This window comes from Wolffia australiana, chromosome 2 (assembly GCF_029677425.1).
Source record: "Wolffia australiana isolate 7733 chromosome 2, ASM2967742v1".
In the NCBI taxonomy this organism is placed as follows: Eukaryota; Viridiplantae; Streptophyta; class Magnoliopsida; order Alismatales; family Araceae; genus Wolffia; species Wolffia australiana.
The window spans coordinates 6,265,281-6,288,461 of NC_135836.1; the positions used below are offsets into that span (position 1 = coordinate 6,265,281).

The 23,181-nt window shown below is 35.2% G+C and overlaps 2 pseudogenes; both read left to right on the forward strand.

Moving 5' to 3' along the window:
• The first annotated feature begins 10,956 nt into the window (after window positions 1–10,956).
• Window positions 10,957–11,053, forward strand: LOC144700316 (small nucleolar RNA R71; annotated as a pseudogene).
• Window positions 11,054–20,414: 9,361 nt separating this feature from the next.
• Window positions 20,415–20,511, forward strand: LOC144700317 (small nucleolar RNA R71; annotated as a pseudogene).
• The last annotated feature ends 2,670 nt before the right edge of the window (window positions 20,512–23,181 follow it).

Below are 23,181 nucleotides of genomic sequence, written 5' to 3' on the forward strand. Positions count from 1 at the left end.
AGTCCATGGTGTCGCGCTGATTCGACTTCGAGGTGGCGCCGTGCAGGTGAGGAGTGAGGCCAGGGGGGGTTCGCGTGACGGGGTGCGTCAGGGATGCGCACACGGACGATCGTCGGTTGGGTGCTGGTGCGCGTCGGTGGCGCGCGAGCGCTGGCAGGGCACGCGCGGATGAGTTCGTGTGGTGTCGGGCGCGCTGCGCTCTGGTTGTGGGCGCAGGGGCACCACGGCGATGAGCGGTGCCTGCGGGTGGCCGGGCAGCACGAGAAATGATATTTCCTACATCTCGTTTAAGAGATGGCCAAGAGAATTATTGCTCCATTGATTGAATGCTTTTGTTTACTGCAAAGTGTCCACTTAACCTGCCGGCATGTGTCTCCCATATCAAGAATTCACGCATTGAGCCCGGGAAATGCATAGCCGTTTGCCGTGGAAAAAGTATCTGTCGACGATGTAGTACTCTCGTGATTTTGGGATCAAGTTCTCACAGACCTGTGCAAGAATCTTTCCAAAGTCGGGACAATCGATATAGCCGTCCCGTAATTGCTCAAATCCAAGGACTTGAGTGTTCATCATATTCAGAAGCAAGGGTCGTCTACTTAGGGCGTCGGTGATGATGTTGTCCTTCCCCTTATTGTGGCAAATGTAAAGTCTTGTAAATATGCTATCCAACGAGCATGGCGATCACTAACCTTACGTTGCTCATGTAAATGACATAACACGCAATGGTCTGAAAATAGGACGAACTCCTTTGGTCGGAGAAAGTGACGCCAATGGCATATGGATTGCACCAATGAGTAGAATTCTCTGTCATAATTATCAGATCTTTGCGCGTGTCATTCAACTTTTCACTAAAGTATTCTATGGGATGTCCTTGACTTAGGACTCCTATTCCAACACCGGAAGTGTCACACAAGACCTCAAAGACTTTGGCGAAGTCGGGTCGTCTTAGTATCGCTGCTTCCGTTATGAGCTTCTTGACAAGCTCAAAGGCGTTATCTGCTGAAGATGTCCACTCGAACTGGTCCCTTTTGAGGAGGTCAGTAAAAGGTGCAGTTACACCACTAAATCCCGGTATGAACCTCCGATAAAAGGTGACGAGTCCACTAAAACTTAGTACATCATGTACATTTTTCAATTTTGGCCAAGTAGTGATCGCCTCAACTTTGGCTTGTCAACGACTATCCCTTTTGAGGATAATATGAATCCCAAGAAGGATACTTCCGGGGTGAAGAAGGTGTACTTCTTGGGGTGTGCATAGAGCTGCTCAAGGCGTAAAGCGGCACATACTTGGTGTAAGTGTTGGAGATGGTCACTCCTTGGTGTAACTATAAACCAAAATATCGTCAAAATATACTAGCACAAATTTTCCTATGAAGGGGCGGAGTATGATAATATAAAATTAAGGGGGATTTTTACTGATTAGTCGTGTGAGTGTTTGAGACCGTCAACAATTAAAATTAACCTCACAGGTGTAGGGCAAGTAAGGTGTCGAACCACAAGGAGCAGGTAGGGTAATAGTAATTCTTTGCAATTGAGTTTAGAGTATCAAATCCAGATAAGTTATTCTAACCAGCAATTCAAAGGTCTCTAGTAAAATACTGTAGAATAATCTTCGGTAGGTAATTTTTTAGATGACCTTCAGTAAAATTTATTGAGATTCCTCAGAAGATTAGATTTAAATAATCTAACCCTCAGAAGATTCAGAAAATTCAGATTGGATTTAAGGGCTCTATTCTCAGTTGCGGGCTTGCACCTGGAGCATTGAAAATAGAGCAAACCAAGCGCAAGGATGCGCACGACCTTGGTGGTGTGCGGCTTCCTGCGCGCGGGGCTGCTCACTACCTCGGCTGCAGATGGGCCCTGCGTGCAGGCTGAGCGCGGGTTGCGCAGGCCTCGCGCAAGGCTCTGCCTGCGAGGGGGGTTGCGCACGGCTTGCGCGCAGCTCTACCTACGCGCGGGCAGTGCAGGCCTCGCGCACGGCTCTGCCTGCGCAGGGGTTTGCGCACGGCTTGCGCGCGGCTCTACCTGCGTGCAGGTGGCGTGCAGGGTTTGCCTCGCATTATTAAACAATTTTTAGGACTTATTCCATTTGTTTTTTAATTAAAAACTTTTTATTATTATTAAACTGGCCCTTATTGGGCCAGTTTTGGCGCTCACGCAAGTGGTTAAGTCGCGCAGGGCCCACGAACGATGCGCTCCACATGCAGCGCCGCACGAGCCAATCAGGAGGAAGAGGCAGAGCTATCCGTGTGTGACACGCACGTGCCCGATCCCGTGCGTGTTGCGCATGGAAAGGAGACACGGGAAGGCTCAACGAGCCAATGGCATTGCGATGTACGTTCAGCGTACAACACAAAATGGACAGTAGGCTGATAAGCCGAAAAATCACGTAAAATTACGTGGTCGTTGCGCTTTTTAGACTTATGCAATAAATTTATAATTCCCTTAATTACTAAATAAGAATATAGAGCAAGCAAGGGGTCGATCCGCAAGGAGGCAACAATTCTGAATTTTCAAACAATTTTTATGAATCAACTCAAGTAATTTTGAATTTTGCAATATTTAATTCAATTAATATTAAATAATATTCTTAAAATAATCAAAATTAAGTAAAACTTAATTTTGATTTTGGTCAGATAATTCCAGATAAGAATATTATTATTATTTTAAGCTCATAAAAATATATATTATTAATTTCCCAATTTAATAAAATTTATAATAATTTTCAGAATTAAAATTGGGAATTTAATAATCAAGAAAGTGATTTTTGAATTGGAGTTCAAAATGGATGAATATTTGGTTCAAATTTTATTTTGGTTTTATATATTAAATTAAATTCCTAAACAATAAAAACCGAAATCTAGAGAGAGAAACAAATCAAATTAACCTAGAGAGAGAAAGTGAAGAAATTGGGGAAAGCCCCAATTTCGACCCTAAATTAAAAATGTAATGAAGCAGAAATGTCCTAAAATGATTAAGAATTAATTATCAAAAGTCAGATCTCGAATCCAAATCAAAAAGAAGTGCTGATGCATTCAAAACATGAATCTAGGGCATGTACATTTCGCCCATGCCAAGGCGTTTTCGAATCGTTCTAGAAGATGATCAAATACAATTCAGAAACTTACAAATTTGATAAAGAGATCCAGATCTGACGACTTCCAGAATGCCTCCTGTGTCCTTCCTGGCCAATTGCTTGGGGAGAGCCTCCAAAAGTGATTTTCGCCCTTTTCCAGACCTCCATTTAAAGATCCAACCGTCTGGATTGTAGAGGGGGAAAAGACGAACCTACCCTCAAAATTTCAGCCCAATCGGACATGTAGATCTCAAGATATCAAGGTTTTAGTGAGAAAAAATCTGAGCCGTTGGATTTATTTATCTCTCCTCCAATAAGCTTGGAAATGGCGCGTTTTGATTGGCTAGCATGATTATTTCTCGTTTTCCGCTTTCTCGGATCACGCCCTGACACGTTGTTGTGCGCGTCGTCCGCCCGCAATCATTGGCAAGTGATTTCGTCATTTGAACGGCTAGGAATTCTCCACGTCACCCTGAAATAATAAAAACAAAAGAAAAGGACAAAAGGTCTTTTTAAAAAAAATATATATATTTTTTTATTCTCTTAGCCGTAATCTTTGACCATTCTTCTCTCTTTTATTTTAAATCATAAGCCGCTATTCTTCTCTCTCTTCTCTCTTTAAATATTTTAAATCATAGCCACTTATGTTGACTATTCTTCTCTCTCTCTTCTCTCTTTTATATATTTTAAATCATAGCCGCTTATGTTGACTATTCTTCTCTCTCTCTTCTCTCTATTTATTATATAATAATAACCACTCATTCTCTCTCTCTCTCTTTATTCTTATTTAAATAAATATATCCATTTATTCGCCCGGGCGAATGACGTGGATACTCCTTAGTAAATATTTAAATATATTATAAATGCCAAATAAATAATATATGTGTTATTTAAATATGTAAAAATCATTTCTTGGCTATATAATGGTCAAAAAATTATATAAAAATATGGAAAATTCCAGAAAAATCATGGAAACACTTACCAACCTTTAGCCAAGTATTTAAAACCCTGTAAAAAATACTTCTTCACTGAAATGAAGTTAAATTCCATAAAAAATGATAAAAAATCAGAATTAATAATAAAATGAAAGGTTAAATGATCTATCTTTATTTTAATATGATAACATGGAAATATAGTCATTAAAACACATAAATATAATATAAAATTCATTAATTAATCATGTTAATTTGCAAGTTATCATACCCCCCCACTTAAATTATTGCTAGTCCCTTAGCAATGTACCATTATTTCTTTAGATGACTTCTTCATCCATCAATACTCATTCATCTGTATGAAGTGTTAGAATTATCAATAACATGCTTAAACGAAACTCTCTTCCACAATTCAGATTCCACCTTGTGAGGAATATGAGTGCCGTCCTCATGGTTTGGATAGAGCTAATGAAATGAGTAGAAAGATGTACTTCTCTCTAGATATTACACTATGATCCATAATGCTCCTCACTGCACTCATCAAGTGGTGGGCCTTTCCCTCTCATAACAAGATCACTCTCTCACGGGTAGTGGCTACTTGTGTTCAAATTCTCCACTACGTTTCCTCCCACTATAAGATGAAATTTAAACATTCTCCGCCTCCCAGTTAGCACAGAATATCAAGTGGTGTGATGGCATGGGTAAGAGCATAAGAATGAATGAAAAACGTAGGCTCAAAGGTGAAGAGATGGGTCGCGAATGGAGGGTATATCAAAGATGTCTCATTTCAAGTTGCCTTCTCCCAAGACTTAGACGAAGTGAGAAAGAAATAGAAAGAAGATATAGTGAAAAATGCCCTTACTAGAATCAATAATTCAAAGCAAAAATCAATCTACCAATAACCCCATTTGTTTTCTTTGAATGAATTTTTTTTTTTTTTTTTTATTTTCCTCATATTTTTTCTTGAGCTTGAGGACTTCCACTTTTTTTTTTTTTTTTTTTTTTGAAAGGGGTAAAAAAAACTACTAAATATTTTGAAGAAGCAAATACAAACATATTTATCATTGACTCTAATAAGGGCATAATTATTATTTTTTTTGTTTGAAAAAATCATTTGAGAGAAGAAGAGTTAATAAGAATATGAAGAGTGAAATTTAGACAGAATTGGAGATAGAGGTGGGATAAAAGTGATCCCATGGAAAGAGAGATAGAGTGGCTTGGGAGATGGCTACCATCCATGAAAGGCTGTTAGGTTAGAAAAAAAAAATTGAACAAGTGGATAGGAAAAATTGGCTCATGGTTGAATAAATAGATGATAATGTGGATAGCATGATAAGTAGAATGGTATGGCAAATGGCATAAGGTAGATCAAGAAAAGGGAGTTCTGTGCTTAAGGACTTGGAAAAATGCCTATCTTCCAGCCTACAGTAAGATTGACTCAATGGAAGAATGAAAACAATCAAGTAGGATCGGCTCATTTATTGGTGGCGCGATGGGGGTCCTCAATTCACTCAACTCTCTAGCATATTGAACCATAGTGCTTCAATCCTTTGATTTTCCTATCCCCTACACACCCACTAGATAACCTAGCCATTTGGAAATCAACTCTCATATCATCCAAAATCAAAGTTTGTCCCATCTTTGCATGATCATGATCCGCTATATAAAGCCAAACTTCCCTACACATGTAATTTGAATTCATGGATGAAGAATATCTCCTAAAGGTGGGTTTCATTTATACATGGAATTTATATGACATAAAGAAAAGTAAAGGTTTGCATTATGCAATGTAAACACATGAAATGTTCTCTCCCCCCCACTAAATTATGCAATGTCCTCAATGCATGGGAAAAAGATCAAAATTGAAATTCAGAAGTTCAGAATTGCAAACCTGCTTGGCGTGATCTTTGAAGGACTTACTAATGATGAGTCGACATCTCGTGTTGTTTCTGAATTGTACTTGATCATCTTCTTTATTCTAGAAAAGCTATAAACTGAAAACAAAATCAAAGAAAAATTACGAGCTAGGGAATTAGGTTAATTCCCCTTTATTTGCAAAATCAAAATTCAATAATAAAAAGAGAAAAGTAGTGAAATCAAAATCCTAGATTTATGCTTCCTGTATGGTGGTTTCGATCGGATTTAGCGTTATTGTTGCCGTAGGTTGCGATATATCTTCTGCTTCCATATATGGCTTAAGTCGCATACCATTAACTGTGAACTCCTTCCCTTTCTTAGGATCAAAAATCAAAACAGCTCCATTATCATATATGTCAGAAATTGTAAATGGCCCATCCCATCTTGATTTTAATTTTCGGTTAATATTCTTGTCGTGGAAGTGCTTCATCCTGGCTTTATAGATTCTTGAATTTTCGTAAGCTTCGTTCCTTAGCTCCTGGAGTTTATGCATCTGCAATAAACGCTGTTTTCCCGCTGCATCTAAAGAGAGATTAAGTTTCTTAATAGCCCAATAAGCTCTATGTTCTATTTCAACCGGAAGATGACATGCTTTACCAAAAACAACCCTGTAAGGAGACATCCCTAAAGGTGTTTTGTAAGCAGTTCTATAAGCCCATAGAGCATCATATAATCTGCTAGACCAATCTTTTCCATCAGGCCTAATGATCTTCTTTATAATCTTTTTAATCTCCCTATTTGAATTCTCAATTTGACCATTTGCTTGTGGATGATATGGGGTAGTGATTCTATGTTGAACCCCATATTTTTTAAGCATGGTCCTGAATTGAGAATTATTAAAATGGCTTCCTCCATCACTTATGATTGCTCTAGGACAACCAAACCTGCAAAATATATGTTGTTGAATGAATTTAAGCACTACTTTATGATCATTTGACCTAGTGAGGATTGCCTCAACCCATCTGGAAAGATAATCCACTCCCATTAAGATGTACTCATGCCCATCTGAATTAGGAAATGGTCCCATAAAATCAATCCCCCATAGGTCAAATATTTCTACTTCAATGATAGGCTGTAGTGGCATTCTATCATTCTTTTGATATTCAGCGCTGCTTGACATTTTAAACAACTAGAGCAAAACTTAAAAGCATCAGAAAATAGAGTTGGCCAGAAAAATCCACAGTTTAAAACTTTAAATGCAGTCAATTTAGGAGCATAATGTCCAGCACATAAAGAAGAATGGCAAGCATCTAAAATGCTCCATTGTTCTTCCTCCGGTACACACCTTCTAAACACATGATCAACACCTAATTTAAAAAGCTCAGGTTCATCATAATAATAGTAATTAATATCTTTATAAAATTTCTTTCTATCATTCATATCCCAATCATTAGGTATTAATCCTGTGACAAGAAAATTCACAATATGAGCGTACCATGGAAGCCTTTTACTTTGAATTTTTAAAATATATTCGTCGGGAAAACCATCATGAATAGGAATAGATAATTCTGTAGATAATCTAGAAAGATGATCTGCAACAGTATTATCTATCCCTCGTTTATCTTTTATTTCCAAATCAAATTCTTGCAAAAGTAAAATCCACCGAATTAATCTAGGTTTGGTTTCTTTTTTATTCAGTAAAAACTTTAAAGCTGCATGAACTGAAAACACAAATATTTTACTACCTAAAAGATAAGAACGAAATTTTTCTAGGGCAAAAATAATAGCAAGCAATTCTTTTTCAGTAGTTGAGTAATTTACTTGTGCTCCTCCTAGAGTCTTGCTTGCATAGTAGATGGCAACTGGCTTCTTATCCACTCTTTGTCCTAAAATTGCTCCCACTGCATTGTCAGAAGCATCACACATAATTTCAAAAGGCTTACCCCAATCTGGAGCTTGCAAAATAGGTGCTTGAATTAGAGCTTCTTTAATCTGCAAAAAGGATGCTTTAGCATTTTCATCAAAAACAAATAGTGTATCTTTAGAAAGTAAATTAGTTAAGGGTTTAGAAATTTTAGCAAAATCTTTTATAAATCTTCTGTAGAAGCCAGCATGCCCTAGAAATCCCCTAAGTTGCTTTAGGGTTGTGGGCAGGGGGAGGTTCTTGATAACCTCGACTTTGGCCCTGTCCACCCTTAGCCCATCCTTGCTGATATGGTGGCCTAGGACAATTCCCTCCTCCACCATAAAGTGGGATTTCTCCCAACTTAGAACCAGATTGTTCTGTACACATATCTGCAAAACCTTAGTTAAATTAGATAGACAAATATCGAATGAGGAACCAAACACTGAAAAATCATCCATAAAAATTTCCAAGCAATCCCCTACTAATTCAGAAAACATGGCAGTCATACACCTTTGAAAAGTAGCTGGAGCATTACATAACCCAAAAGGCATTCTTTTAAATGCAAAAGTACCTACTGGACATGTAAATGTTGTTTTCTCTTGATCACTTTTGTTAATTTCAATTTGATTATAACCTGAATATCCATCTAAAAAACAATAAAAATTTTGACCTGAAAGTCTTTCAAGAATCTGATCAATAAATGGTAATGGATAATGATCTTTCTTAGTCACAGAATTAAGCTTCCTATAATCAATGCATACTCTCCAACTAGAAGCTACTCGAGTTTGTACCTCATTACCATTTTCATCTTTAGTCACTATTATTCCTGTTTTCTTAGGTACTACATGAATAGGACTTACCCATGGGCTATCTGAAATGGCATAAATAAAATCAGCTTTAGCCATTTCATGATTTCCTTTAACAACCTCCAACATGTGCGGGTTAAGTCGCCTTTGGGGTTGCCTTGTTGCCCTAGAACTGTCTTCTAGAAAAATTCTGTGCTCACAAATATTTGGACTGATGCCTTTAATGTCATCAATTGTCCATCCTATAGCAGATTTATAAGTAGATAAGACATTCAAAAGCTCTAATTCTTGTTCAGATGATAACAATGATGATATGATTACAGGAAAAGACTTGCATGGTCCTAAATAAGCATATTTCAGAGATGATGGTAAAGGCTTAAGTTCAATTTCAGAATGCAAAGAAATATTTGTTGGTATGGAAGATTTTTCATTCAAACATTCATTAGATTCACAAGAAAATAAATCATAAGAGCATGGATCAAAATCAAAATCATCTTCTTCTACCAACCCTAGAAAGCAAACATCCTCACTTGTGTCTTTAGGGTATTTCATTAATTTGGAGATAGATAGTTCAATTTTTCATCTCCTACTTTAAGTTCCACTGTACCCTTATCCCAATCCGTTGTAACTTTCGCCGTAGCTAGGAATGGTCGACCTAAAATGATAGGGGCATGGCTCAAATTTCCTGTTATTTTCATATCTGCAACTATGAAATCAACAGGAAATTTACAATTCTCCACTTTTACTATGACATCTTCTAATTTTCCATAAGGTTGCCTAATTGAACCATCGGCTAATTGTAATTCAAGAAAAATAGGTTCAAGCTCACCAAATTTAAATTTATCATACAAAGCTTTAGGCATTATGTTTACACTAGCTCCTGAATCAAGAAGTGATTTACTAAAAACCATGCCTCCTATTTCACATTTAATGAGAGGAGCACCCGGATCTCTTCTTTTCCTAGGAATATCATTCAATAAAATTGAACTGATATTTTCAGAAAGTTGTACCCTTTTCTGCTTTCTAGAAGGTGTACATAGTTCCTTCACATATTTTGCATAAGAAGGAATATTTTGTATTGCCTCAGTCAGTGGAATAGTGATGGTTGCATTTTTAAATATTTCAAGCAAATGAGAATTTTCAGGTTTTTGCTTAGATATATTTAAAGCACTAGGAAATGGAATGGGTGGTCTATAATCAAGTGGATTAGGGTCTGCCATTCGTGGATGCCTTTCCTCATCCTGGCCACCCTTATCTTGTTGATCATTTTCCATCTCTCCATTTTCTTTATCTTGATGCTCCGACAATCCTACATTTTTTTATGAGTATCTAACAAAACCTTCCCACTGTAATTTTGAAATCACACTCACATGTTCATCATTAATCATATCTTCTTCAAAGCCATGTAAAATATTATTTGTAAAATCATGACATGATGCAACATTATTATTTTCACCAATGCAAGATTCATTTAAAATTTGGAAGACACACAACATGATGATTCTAAATTTCTATCTACACACAACATGATATTTCTAGGATTTATATTAGGTTGGGTAGGGAGTGGACCTGGATGTCCTTCTCTTATAAGGATTTCTTCTGATTTACCTTTCATCCTGAGAGGAGGTTGTTGTGCTTGAATCCCTTGTCCTCGCTTGAGCATCTGAATTTCCTTCTTGTGCTCTTCTATAGTTTGCATCAACATCTTCCTTTCCTCATGCATGCTTTTTCTCTCTTCCTGCATTTCCTGATAAAATCCATTAAAGTAGAGTTAGTGTTGTCATTATTGTTGTTAGGACGAGAGTAAAGGGCTTAGAAAAATTTTGAAAATTTTGCTGATATGGTTGCTTAATTGCTTTGAGGCGAAATTGTTGTTTCCTCCTTTGCTCCAATTTCGATTAGGTCGTGCATTCCATTGGTTTTGACCTGCATCTTTTCTCCCCAATGCATTAACCTGTTCAACCATAGGACAAGCCTCATCAGAATGTTCTTCACTAGAACAAAACAACAAGGGTTGTTAGTGGAATTGTTGCCCTCGTTTGCATTCGCCTTTCCTTTAGACTCCTGCAAAAAGATTTAATATCATTGCTCATATCTTTAACTGTTTTACCAATATTGCTCATTTCTCTTTCTAGCTTATCAATCCTGATCTCGGTTCAACTGCCTTGATGTCAATGATTCCTCCACGCTTGGGACCTGCACTTCGGTTAGTGTACAAAAACTTTGTGGTATGTCCAATCTTCTACTAATTTTTCCATCAATTTCATGGATTCATCTGCATGGGTATCAAGGAACATTCCTCCACTAGATATATCCACTAGATGCCTTTCTTGATCATTCAATCCACCATAAAAAATTTCAACCAATTCATGAGATGGTATGCCATGATGTGGGCACTTCCTAGTGAGTGACATGAATCTCTCCCATGCTTCTCCTAGAGTGTCAGTTCCTTGACAAAAATCTCTTATATGTTTCTTAATTGAAGATGTCTTTCCATAAGAAAATAATCTCTTTAAAAGCAAGCTTGCATTTCACTCCAAGATTGAAATTCTTGACCTACCCCTTTAAACCAATCTTTTGCCCTATCTTTCAAAGCAAACTGAAATAACCTTAGTTTGAGAATTTCCTGAGGAACACCTGCATAACTATAAGCAGAACAAATCTGGTTATACTCTTCCAAAAACTCATAAGGCTCCTCATTAAATCTTCCATAAAATGTAGGCAATTGATTAATCATATTCGGGTCAATTCTAAAATTAACATTTTCTGGTAAAGGAGCAGATATTTTAGTGTAGGTTTCACTCTCTATAGGGTCAGAAAATTCTCTCAACCTCATTCTTCTAACACCCTGTTCAACCCCAAAATTTTGATTATTCTCCATTAAGTCACAAAAATGCTGATTTTCACCTTCGGAGCTTTCAAAAATACAATCAAAACTAGGAATTCTACTAACTGTTTCAAGATTCACGAGATGAGGTTTTAAAGATCTCCTACCGAACATGCAATGTTAAACACATCAATATAAAAAATAATCAGTTTTGATGAACAAGAAAAATTAATTATGCAATGATGAATTTTTTTTTTCAATTTCACTATTTCATCAAAATTCACAAAATAATTGCAAAATTCAGCTCAATCCAAGACTTAATATAAAAAATAAAGAGTAATGAATCCACACAGAATAATTTAAAAATTCAAACCGTGCGTCCCCGGCAACGGCGCCAATTGATAAGCCGAAAAATCACGTAAAATTACGTGGTCGTTGCGCTTTTTAGACTTATGCAATAAATTTATAATTCCCTTAATTACTAAATAAGAATATAGAGCAAGCAAGGGGTCGATCCGCAAGGAGGCAACAATTCAGAATTTTCAAACAATTTTTATGAATCAAGTCAAGTAATTTTGAATTTTGCAATATTTAATTCAATTAATATTAAATAATATTCTTAAAATAATCAAAATTAAGTAAAACTTAATTTTGATTTCGGTCAGATAATTCCAGATAAGAATATTATTATTATTTTAAGCTCATAAAAATATAAATTATTAATTTCCCAATTTAATAAAATTTATAATAATTTTCAGAATTAAAATTGGGAATTTAATAATCAAGAAAGTGATTTTTGAATTGGAGTTCAAAATGGATGAATTTTCGGTTCAAATTTTATTTTTGGGTTTTTTACATATTAAATTAAATTCCTAAACAATAAAAACCGAAATCTAGAGAGAGAAACAAATCAAATTAACCTAGAGAGAGAAAGTGAAGAAATTGGGGAAAGCCCCAATTTCGACCCTAAATTAAAAATGTAATGAAGCAGAAATGTCCTAAAATGATTAAGAATTAATTATCAAAAGTCAGATCTCGAATCCAAATCAAAAAGAAGTGCTGATGCATTCAAAACATGAATCTAGGGCATGTACATTTCGCCCATGCCAAGGCGTTTTCGAATCGTTCTAGAAGATGATCAAATACAATTCAGAAACTTACAAATTTGATAAAGAGATCCAGATATGACGACTTCCAGAATGCCTCCTGTGTCCTTCCTGGCCAATTGCTTGGGGAGAGCCTCCAAAAAGTGATTTTCGCCCTTTTCCAGACCTCCATTTAAAGATCCAACCGTCTGGATTGTAGAGGGGGAAAAGACGAACCTACCCTCAAAATTTCAGCCCAATCGGACATGTAGATCTCAAGATATCAAGGTTTTAGTGAGAAAAAATCTGAGCCGTTGGATTTATTTATCTCTCCTCCAATAAGCTTGGAAATGGCGCGTTTTGATTGGCTAGCATGATTATTTCTCGTTTTCTGCTTTCTCGGATCACGCCCTGACACGTTGTTGTGCGCGTCGTCCGCCCGCAATCATTGGCAAGTGATTTCGTCATTTGAACGGCTAGGAATTCTCCACGTCACCCTGAAATAATAAAAACAAAAGAAAAGGACAAAGGTCTTTTTAAAAAATATATATATAATTTTTTATTCTCTTAGCCGTAATCTTTGACCATTCTTCTCTCTTTTATTTTAAATCATAAGCCGCTATTCTTCTCTCTCTTCTCTCTTTAAATATTTTAAATCATAGCCACTTATGTTGACTATTCTTCTCTCTCTCTTCTCTCTTTTATATATTTTAAATCATAGCCGCTTATGTTGACTATTCTTCTCTCTCTTCTCTCTATTTATTTATATAATAATAACCACTCATTCTCTCTCTCTCTCTTTATTCTTATTTAAATAAATATATCCATTTATTCGCCCGGGCGAATGACGTGGATACTCCTTAGTAAATATTTAAATATATTATAAATGCCAAATAAATAATATATGTGTTATTTAAATATGTAAAAATCATTTCTTGGTTATATAATGGTCAAAAATTATATAAAAATATGGAAAATTCCAGAAAAATCATGGAAACACTTACCAACCTTTAGCCAAGTATTTAAAACCCTGTAAAAAATACTTCTTCACTGAAATGAAGTTAAATTCCATAAAAAATGATAAAAAATCAGAATTAATAATAAAATGAAAGGTTAAATGATCTATCTTTATTTTAATATGATAACATGGAAATATAGTCATTAAAACACATAAATATAATATAAAATTCATTAATTAATCATGTTAATTTGCAAGTTATCATACCCCCCCACTTAAATTATTGCTAGTCCCTTAGCAATGTACCATTATTTCTTTAGATGACTTCTTCATCCATCAATACTCATTCATCTGTATGAAGTGTTAGAATTATCAATAACATGCTTAAACGAAACTCTCTTCGACAATTCGGATTCCACCTTGTGAGGAATATGAGTGCCGTCCTCATGGTTTGGATAGAGCTAATGAAATGAGTAGAAAGATGTACTTCTCTCTAGATATTACACTATGATCCATAATGCTCCTCACTGCACTCATCAAGTGGTGGGCCTTTCCCTCTCATAACAAGATCACTCTCTCACGGGTAGCGGCTACTTGTGTTCAAATTCTCCACTACGTTTCCTCCCACTATAAGATGAAATTTAAACATTCTCCGCCTCCCAGTTAGCACAGAATATCAAGTGGTGTGATGGCATGGGTAAGAGCATAAGAATGAATGAAAAACGTAGGCTCAAAGGTGAAGAGATGGGTCGCGAATGGAGGGTATATCAAAGATGTCTCATTTCAAGTTGCCTTCTCCCAAGACTTAGACGAAGTGAGAAAGAAATAGAAAGAAGATATAGTGAAAAATGCCCTTACTAGAATCAATAATTCAAAGCAAAAATCAATCTACCAATAACCCCATTTGTTTTCTTTGAATGAATAGCTTTTCCTTTTTTTTTCTTTTTTTTTTTAATTTTCCTCATATTTTTTCTTGAGCTTGAGGACTTCCACTTTTTTTTTTTTTTTTTTTGAAAGGGGTAAAAAAAACTACTAAATATTTTGAAGAAGCAAATACAAACATATTTATCATTGACTCTAATAAGGGCATGATTTTTTTTTTTTTGTTTGAAAAAATCATTTGAGAGAAGAAGAGTTAATAAGAATATGAAGAGTGAAATTTAGACAGAATTGGAGATAGAGGTGGGATAAAAGTGATCCCATGGAAAGAGAGATAGAGTGGCTTGGGAGATGGCTACCATCCATGAAAGGCTGTTAGGTTAGAAAAAAAAAATTGAACAAGTGGATAGGAAAAATTGGCTCATGGTTGAATAAATAGATGATAATGTGGATAGCATGATAAGTAGAATGGTATGGCAAATGGCATAAGGTAGATCAAGAAAAGGGAGTTCTGTGCTTAAGGACTTGGAAAAATGTCTATCTTCCAGCCTACAGTAAGATTGACTCAATGGAAGAATGAAAACAATCAAGTAGGATCGGCTCATTTATTGGTGGCGCGATGGGGGTCCTCAATTCACTCAACTCTCTAGCATATTGAACCATAGTGCTTCAATCCTTTGATTTTCCTATCCCCTACACACCCACTAGATAACCTAGCCATTTGGAAATCAACTCTCATATCATCCAAAATCAAAGTTTGTCCCATCTTTGCATGATCATGATCCGCTATATAAAGCCAAACTTCCCTACACATGTAATTTGAATTCATGGATGAAGAATATCTCCTAAAGGTGGGTTTCATTTATACATGGAATTTATATGACATAAAGAAAAGTAAAGGTTTGCATTATGCAATGTAAACACATGAAATGTTCTCTCCCCCCCACTAAATTATGCAATGTCCTCAATGCATGGGAAAAAGATCAAAATTGAAATTCAGAAGTTCAGAATTGCAAACCTGCTTGGCGTGATCTTTGAAGGACTTACTAATGATGAGTCGACATCTCGTGTTGTTTATGAATTGTACTTGATCATCTTCTTTATTCTAGAAAAGCTATAAACTGAAAACAAAATCAAAGAAAATTACGAGCTAGGGAATTAGGTTAATTCCCTTTATTTGCAAAAATCAAAATTCAATAATAAAAAGAAAAGTAGTGAAATCAAAATCCTAGATTTATGCTTCCTGTATGGTGGTTTCGATCGGATTTAGCGTTATTGTTGCCGTAGGTTGCGATATATCTTCTGCTTCCACATATGGCTTAAGTCGCATACCATTAACTGTGAACTCCTTCCCTTTCTTAGGATCAAAAATCAAAACAGCTCCATTATCATATATGTCAGAAATTGTAAATGGCCCATCCCATCTTGATTTTAATTTTCGGTTAATATTCTTGTCGTGGAAGTGCTTCATCCTGGCTTTATAGATTCTTGAATTTTCGTAAGCTTCGTTCCTTAGCTCCTGGAGTTTATGCATCTGCAATAAACGCTGTTTTCCCGCTGCATCTAAAGAGAGATTAAGTTTCTTAATAGCCCAATAAGCTCTATGTTCTATTTCAACCGGAAGATGACATGCTTTACCAAAAACAACCCTGTAAGGAGACATCCCTAAAGGTGTTTTGTAAGCAGTTCTATAAGCCCATAGAGCATCATATAATCTGCTAGACCAATCTTTTCCATCAGGCCTAATGATCTTCTTTATAATCTTTTTAATCTCCCTATTTGAATTCTCAATTTGACCATTTGCTTGTGGATGATATGGGGTAGTGATTCTATGTTGAACCCCATATTTTTTAAGCATGGTCCTGAATTGAGAATTATTAAAATGGCTTCCTCCATCACTTATGATTGCTCTAGGACAACCAAACCTGCAAAATATATGTTGTTGAATGAATTTAAGCACTACTTTATGATCATTTGACCTAGTGAGGATTGCCTCAACCCATCTGGAAAGATAATCCACTCCCATTAAGATGTACTCATGCCCATCTGAATTAGGAAATGGTCCCATAAAATCAATCCCCATAGGTCAAATATTTCTACTTCAATGATAGGCTGTAGTGGCATTCTATCATTCTTTTTGATATTCAGCGCTGCTTGACATTTTAAACAACTAGAGCAAAACTTAAAAGCATCAGAAAATAGAGTTGGCCAGAAAAATCCACAGTTTAAAACTTTAAATGCAGTCAATTTAGGAGCATAATGTCCAGCACATAAAGAAGAATGGCAAGCATCTAAAATGCTCCATTGTTCTTCCTCCGGTACACACCTTCTAAACACATGATCAACACCTAATTTAAAAAGCTCAGGTTCATCATAATAATAGTAATTAATATCTTTATAAAATTTCTTTCTATCATTCATATCCCAATCATTAGGTATTAATCCTGTGACAAGAAAATTCACAATATGAGCGTACCATGGAAGCCTTTTACTTTGAATTTTTAAAATATATTCGTTGGGAAAACCATCATGAATAGGAATAGATAATTCTGTAGATAATCTAGAAAGATGATCTGCAACAGTATTATCTATCCCTCGTTTATCTTTTATTTCCAAATCAAATTCTTGCAAAAGTAAAATCCACCGAATTAATCTAGGTTTGGTTTCTTTTTTATTCAGTAAAAACTTTAAAGCTGCATGAACTGAAAACACAATTATTTTACTACCTAAAAGATAAGAACGAAATTTTTCTAGGGCAAAAATAATAGCAAGCAATTCTTTTTCAGTAGTTGAGTAATTTACTTATGCTCCTCCTAGAGTCTTGCTTGCATAGTAGATGGCAACTGGCTTCTTATCCACTCTTTGTCCTAAAATTGCTCCCACTGCATTGTCAGAAGCATCACACATAATTTCAAAAGGCTTACCCCAATCTGGAGCTTGCAAAATAGGTGCTTGAATTAGAGCTTCTTTAATCTGCAAAAATGATGCTTTAGCATTTTCATCAAAAACAAATAGTGTATCTTTAGAAAGTAAATTAGTTAAGGGTTTAGAAATTTTAGCAAAATCTTTTATAAATCTTCTGTAGAAGCCAGCATGCCCTAGAAATCCCCTAAGTTGCTTTAGGGTTGTGGGCAGGGGGAGGTTCTTGATAACCTCGACTTTGGCCCTGTCCACCCTTAGCCCATCCTTGCTGATATGGTGGCCTAGGACAATTCCCTCCTCCACCATAAAGTGGGATTTCTCCCAACTTAGAACCAGATTGTTCTGTACACATATCTGCAAAACCTTAGTTAAATTAGATAGACAAATATCGAATGAGGAACCAAACACTGAAAAATCATCCATAAAAATTTCCAAGCAATCCCCTACTAATTCAGAAAACATGGCAGTCATACACCTTTGAAAAGTAGCTGGAGCATTACATAACCCAAAAGGCATTCTTTTAAATGCAAAAGTACCTACTGGACATGTAAATGTTGTTTTCTCTTGATCACTTTTGTTAATTTCAATTTGATTATAACCTGAATATCCATCTAAAAAACAATAAAAATTTTGACCTGAAAGTCTTTCAAGAATCTGATCAATAAATGGTAATGGATAATGATCTTTCTTAGTCACAGAATTAAGCTTCCTATAATCAATGCATACTCTCCAACTAGAAGCTACTCGAGTTTGTACCTCATTACCATTTTCATCTTTAGTCACTGTTATTCCTGTTTTCTTAGGTACTACATGAATAGGACTTACCCATGGGCTATCTGAAATGGCATAAATAAAATCAGCTTTTAGCCATTTCATGATTTCCTTTTTAACAACCTCCAACATGTGCGGGTTAAGTCGCCTTTGGGGTTGCCTTGTTGCCCTAGAACTGTCTTCTAGAAAAATTCTGTGCTCACAAATATTTGGACTGATGCCTTTAATGTCATCAATTGTCCATCCTATAGCAGATTTATAAGTAGATAAGACATTCAAAAGCTCTAATTCTTGTTCAGATGATAACAATGATGATATGATTACAGGAAAAGACTTGCATGGTCCTAAATAAGCATATTTCAGAGATGATGGTAAAGGCTTAAGTTCAATTTCAGAATGCAAAGAAATATTTGTTGGTATGGAAGATTTTTCATTCAAACATTCATTAGATTCACAAGAAAATAAATCATAAGAGCATGGATCAAAATCAAAATCATCTTCTTCTACCAACCCTAGAAAGCAAACATCCTCGCTTGTGTCTTTAGGGTATTTCATTAATTTGGAGATAGATAGTTCAATTTTTTCATCTCCTACTTTAAGTTCCACTGTACCCTTATCCCAATCCGTTGTAACTTTCGCCGTAGCTAGGAATGGTCGACCTAAAATGATAGGGGCATGGCTCAAATTTCCTGTTATTTTCATATCTGCAACTATGAAATCAACAGGAAATTTACAATTCTCCACTTTTACTATGACATCTTCTAATTTTCCATAAGGTTGCCTAATTGAACCATCGGCTAATTGTAATTCAAGAAAAATAGGTTCAAGCTCACCAAATTTAAATTTATCATACAAAGCTTTAGGCATTATGTTTACACTAGCTCCTGAATCAAGAAGTGATTTACTAAAAACCATGCCTCCTATTTCACATTTAATGAGAGGAGCACCCGGATCTCTTCTTTTCCTAGGAATATCATTCAATAAAATTGAACTGATATTTTCAGAAAGTTGTACCCTTTTCTGTTTTCTAGAAGGTGTACATAGTTCCTTCACATATTTTGCATAAGAAGGAATATTTTGTATTGCCTCAGTCAGTGGAATAGTGATGGTTGCATTTTTAAATATTTCAAGCAAATGAGAATTTTCAGGTTTTTGCTTAGATATATTTAAAGCACTAGGAAATGGAATGGGTGGTCTATAATCAAGTGGATTAGGGTCTGCCATTCGTGGATGCCTTTCCTCATCCTGGCCACCCTTATCTTGTTGATCATTTTCCATCTCTCCATTTTCTTTATCTTGATGCTCCGACAATCCTACATTTTTTTTATGAGTATCTAACAAAACCTTCCCACTTCGTAATTTTGAAATCACACTCACATGTTCATCATTAATCATATCTTCTTCAAAGCCATGTAAAATATTATTTGTAAAATCATGACATGATGCAACATTATTATTTTCACCAATGCAAGATTCATTTAAAATTTCGGAAGACACACAACATGATGATTCTAAATTTCTATCTACACACAACATGATATTTCTAGGATTTATATTAGGTTGGGTAGGGAGTTGACCTGGATGTCCTTCTCTTAGAAGGATTTCTTCTGATTTACCTTTCATCCTGAGAGCAGGTTGTTGTGCTTGAATCCCTTGTCCTCGCTTGAGCATCTCAATTTCCTTCTTGTGCTCTTCTAAAGTTTGCATCAACATCTTCCTTTCCTCATGCATGCTTTTTCTCTCTTCCTGCATTTCCTGATAAAATCCATTAAAGTAGAGTTAGTGTTGTCATTATTGTTGTTAGGACGAGTAAAAGGGCTTAGAAAAATTTTGAAAATTTTGCTGATATGGTTGCGGGGCGAATTGCTTTGAGGCGAAATTGTTGTTTCCTCCTTTGCTCCAATTTTGATTAGGTCGTGCATTCCATTGGTTTTGACCTGCATCTTGTCTCCCAAATGCATTAACCTGTTCAACCATAGGACAAGCCTCATCAGAATGTTCTTCACTAGAACAAAAACAACAAGGGTTGTTAGTGGAATTGTTGCCCTCGTTTGCATTCGCCTTTCCTTTAGACTCCTGCAAAAAAGATTTAATATCATTGCTCATATCTTTAACTGTTTTACCAATATTGCTCATTTCTCTTTCTAGCTTATCAATCCTGATCTCCGGTTCAACTGCCTTGATGTCAATGATTCCTCCACGCTTGGGACCTGCACTTCGGTTAGTGTACAAAAAACTTTGACGGTATGTCCAATCTTCTACTAATTTTTCCATCAATTTCATGGATTCATCTGCATGGGTATCAAGGAACATTCCTCCACTAGATATATCCACTAGATGCCTTTCTTGATCATTCAATCCACCATAAAAAATTTCAACCAATTCATGAGATGGTATGCCATGATGTGGGCACTTCCTAGTGAGTGACATGAATCTCTCCCATGCTTCTCCTAGAGTGTCAGTTCCTTGACAAAAATCTCTTATATGTTTCTTAATTGAAGATGTCTTTCCATAAGAAAAGAATCTCTTTAAAAAGCAAGCTTGCATTTCACTCCAAGATTGAAATTCTTGACCTACCCCTTTAAACCAATCTTTTGCCCTATCTTTCAAAGCAAACTGAAATAACCTTAGTTTGAGAATTTCCTGAGGAACACCTGCATAACTATAAGCAGAACAAATCTGGTTATACTCTTCCAAAAACTCATAAGGCTCCTCATTAAATCTTCCATAAAATGTAGGCAATTGATTAATCATATTCGGGTCAATTCTAAAATTAACATTTTCTGGTAAAGGAGCAGATATTTTAGTGTAGGTTTCACTCTCTATAGGGTCAGAAAATTCTCTCAACCTCATTCTTCTAACACCCTGTTCAACCCCAAAATTTTGATTATTCTCCATTAAGTCACAAAAATGCTGATTTTCACCTTCGGAGCTTTCAAAAATACAATCAAAACTAGGAATTCTACTAACTGTTTCAAGATTCACGAGATGAGGTTTTAAAGATCTCCTACCGAACATGCAATGTTAAACACATCAATATAAAAAATAATCAGTTTTGATGAACAAGAAAAATTAATTATGCAATGATGAATTTTTTTTTTTTTTCAATTTCACTATTTCATCAAAATTCACAAAATAATTGCAAAATTCAGCTCAATCCAAGACTTAATATAAAAAATAAAGAGTAATGAATCCACACAGAATAATTTAAAAATTCAAACCGTGCGTCCCCGGCAACGGCGCCAATTGATAAGCCGAAAAATCACGTAAAATTACGTGGTCGTTGCGCTTTTTAGACTTATGCAATAAATTTATAATTCCCTTAATTACTAAATAAGAATATAGAGCAAGCAAGGGGTCGATCCGCAAGGAGGCAACAATTCTGAATTTTCAAACAATTTTTATGAATCAACTCAAGTAATTTTGAATTTTGCAATATTTAATTCAATTAATATTAAATAATATTCTTAAAATAATCAAAATTAAGTAAAACTTAATTTTGATTTCGGTCAGATAATTCCAGATAAGAATATTATTATTATTTTAAGCTCATAAAAATATAAATTATTAATTTCCCAATTTAATAAAATTTATAATAATTTTCAGAATTAAAATTGGGAATTTAATAATCAAGAAAGTGATTTTTGAATTGGAGTTCAAAATGGATGAATTTTCGGTTCAAATTTTATTTTTGGGTTTTTTACATATTAAATTAAATTCCTAAACAATAAAAACCGAAATCTAGAGAGAGAAACAAATCAAATTAACCTAGAGAGAGAAAGTGAAGAAATTGGGGAAAGCCCCAATTTCGACCCTAAATTAAAAATGTAATGAAGCAGAAATGTCCTAAAATGATTAAGAATTAATTATCAAAAGTCAGATCTCGAATCCAAATCAAAAGAAGTGCTGATGCATTCAAAACATGAATCTAGGGCATGTACATTTCGCCCATGCCAAGGCGTTTCGAATCGTTCTAGAAGATGATCAAATACAATTCAGAAACTTACAAATTTGATAAAGAGATCCAGATATGACGACTTCCAGAATGCCTCCTGTGTCCTTCCTGGCCAATTGCTTGGGGAGAGCCTCCAAAAAGTGATTTTCGCCCTTTTCCAGACCTCCATTTAAAGATCCAACCGTCTGGATTGTAGAGGGGGAAAAGACGAACCTACCCTCAAAATTTCAGCCCAATCGGACATGTAGATCTCAAGATATCAAGGTTTTAGTGAGAAAAAATCTGAGCCGTTGGATTTATTTATCTCTCCTCCAATAAGCTTGGAAATGGCGCGTTTTGATTGGCTAGCATGATTATTTCTCGTTTTCTGCTTTCTCGGATCACGCCCTGACACGTTGTTGTGCGCGTCGTCCGCCCGCAATCATTGGCAAGTGATTTCGTCATTTGAACGGCTAGGAATTCTCCACGTCACCCTGAAATAATAAAAACAAAAGAAAAGGACAAAAGGTCTTTTTAAAAAAATATATATATATATTTTTTATTCTCTTAGCCGTAATCTTTGACCATTCTTCTCTCTTTTATTTTAAATCATAAGCCGCTATTCTTCTCTCTCTTCTCTCTTTAAATATTTTAAATCATAGCCACTTATGTTGACTATTCTTCTCTCTCTCTTCTCTCTTTTATATATTTTAAATCATAGCCGCTTATGTTGACTATTCTTCTCTCTCTCTTCTCTCTATTTATTATATAATAATAACCACTCATTCTCTCTCTCTCTCTTTATTCTTATTTAAATAAATATATCCATTTATTCGCCCGGGCGAATGACGTGGATACTCCTTAGTAAATATTTAAATATATTATAAATGCCAAATAAATAATATATGTGTTATTTAAATATGTAAAAATCATTTCTTGGTTATATAATGGTCAAAAAATTATATAAAAATATGGAAAATTCCAGAAAAATCATGGAAACACTTACCAACCTTTAGCCAAGTATTTAAAACCCTGTAAAAAATACTTCTTCACTGAAATGAAGTTAAATTCCATAAAAAATGATAAAAAATCAGAATTAATAATAAAATGAAAGGTTAAATGATCTATCTTTATTTTAATATGATAACATGGAAATATAGTCATTAAAACACATAAATATAATATAAAATTCATTAATTAATCATGTTAATTTGCAAGTTATCATAGG